Source organism: Acyrthosiphon pisum, chromosome X (genome assembly GCF_005508785.2).
Source record: "Acyrthosiphon pisum isolate AL4f chromosome X, pea_aphid_22Mar2018_4r6ur, whole genome shotgun sequence".
In the NCBI taxonomy this organism is placed as follows: Eukaryota; Metazoa; Arthropoda; class Insecta; order Hemiptera; family Aphididae; genus Acyrthosiphon; species Acyrthosiphon pisum.
The window spans coordinates 2,133,287-2,135,782 of record NC_042493.1 but is presented as its reverse complement, the minus strand read 5'-3'; positions in this window follow the sequence as shown (position 1 = coordinate 2,135,782).

The following is a 2,496-nucleotide window of genomic DNA, read 5'->3' as shown; positions in this document are numbered from 1 at the left end:
AAAGTGTAATGTCGAAAACCGTGTTGAAGTGTCTAGCACTCTAGCTAGTAGCTATTCAGTCATCTCAAGTCAAAATCGATTAACTTTCAAGTGGCTACACAAAGTTAATCCGACTTCAAATACTTCCAGACAATGTGCAAAAGTCAATCAGGTAGGCAATCCACCTGCTGTAGATTGCAGACCCGACGGCGAACGGCTATAAGTGAAAACACTACCACACAACAGCTGAGACACGAATGAGCATAAAACACCTTTATAGCGATACGATTGAGCCAAATTGTCGGTGTATCAAAGGAAATCGGAATGTAAAAGAAAACCTACACGATTGAGCATAAGAAACTCTTCAACGTTGCCATTTTACATTTTAAGCTATATTATAATATTATTCAAAAATATTTATTTAAATTATCATAATAATTCAAAATATAACGTAACAAATATTCTTTCATAGTCTATGACATAGTCACATTTCATAAATCTGTTTGATAGGTAATAATAATAATAATAATAATAATAGTAGTTATGAAAATAATAAAATCAAAACATGGTATGAATTAAAAACTGCATCGATTATAAGTCAAGAATACTACAGAGCATGGGTGATCGAACACTGATATTATTTTTATAATAATTTTGGAATTGTATCTTAATTTATTATCTTATATTTTCTCCGAATTTTAAATGTTTAAAACGTCGGAACTTTATTGCTCCGTAACTTATTTATTAATCGATAACATTGTCGATAAAGCTGGGCTCAGCTCGCATCTGATATCGAAATAATACGTGAAAATAATAAATTAGAAAATTTCGGCCACGTGAATGTGGAAATATCGCATAAAATATTCTATACTCAATTATTTTATTCTTAATCGTGCTTTACCATACTCAACATACGAAATAATTTACGAAAAATACAAACTATATATTATGTACAAACAAATATAATATAATATAACAATGGACATTTTAAGGAATGTGCAATTATAATTCCTAATAAAATTAATAATATATAGAATATAGATACACAATATATTAACCTAACCTGTAGTGTATATATAATTAATATATGTAATTAATATAAAAAAAACGTGAAAAAAATCGAAAAAAAAATGCAAAAAAATTTCGAGATTATGGGCGGCCATGCTATTCTAGTGCGCGGAGCAGTCGCCGCCCGGAAGAGTAGTGTACGACGGATTCGAACTCGGACTTACCTAGCAACCAGGGGCGGATTTACCCATAGGCCACCAAGGCACTGGCCTAGGGCGCAATATTTTTGGGGGCGCAATTTTTTAGTAAATTTTTACTTTTTACTTTTTCATAATTTCATAATTCTATTTACCTAAATTTATATTTTATATTAATTTTTTTTTCATATACAACTTGCATGAAACTGGAGAATGGCTCACGTAGTCACGTCGCAGTAACGTTTTAATTTATAAGCTATAATAACCTTGCCGTTCGAGTTTAATCCTGCGACCAGCGCGCGCCGCCACCGCTAGAGGTTTGATATCGACACTCGACGAGGCAGTTGCCGGCGTTGCCTATGTTAATGCATGGGAGATGGTATACGGGTGTACGACATAAACACATACAATATTGTGAATGGCGCATGCGCAAAACGCCAGCCAAGGCGGTCAAATATACTGCCTCGGGCCGCCGCGCCGGGTACATTACTACATTGTATATTATAGCCGCTCTACTGGCTAGGCGGGGGACAGCTCGCACAGTGCTTGGTGGAATGACCCGCCTCACCCCGCACCCAGCGCCACAATTTTATTAGAATACTGGAATTAATTCTGGAAATCAGGTGTCTTGATAAAGTAATTAATAATAATAAATATTGCGACGACGCGCGACGCTCGCACTGTCGCCCGTCACGACCTGTATAGTGCATACTGCATACTGCTCAGAAATTTGCTAATCGATTACGATTATAGAGACAAGGGTGCTCAGATAAATCAAGGCGCAAAATGATTTAATTATTGTACAAGTGAATAAATGTACTTATGCAAAATTGTATTAATATTTATTTGTTTAGTTAGTATGTATAAATATAAAAATACCTAAATACAACTTTTATAGTCTCGTTTTAGTTCATGGAACATTACTCCCCCCCCCCCCCCGTGGGAGCACGCCAATTTATTGGGCGCTAGTGTTGTAATGCCTAGGGGCGGAAAAATGGTAAGTCCGCCTCTGCTAGCAACCTACGTTTGGGGAACCTACGCCTAACCTACTACGCAACGATTTGTGTTACTGTTTATGGTCAAAACTTCATACTTCATTACTTAAGCTGTGACGCTGTGTATCAATGGAGCGACGTTAACCAATATATTCGATATACATCGATGTAATCGTATATAATTTGATGTATCTACACACTGTTTAAACTTTAATTGTAATTTATTCAATGATCTGACCGTTATTATTATGATTACATTATTATAATGTATGTTTGAATAATACATTTATTTAAATCAAACCGCAAAATTGTGTTTA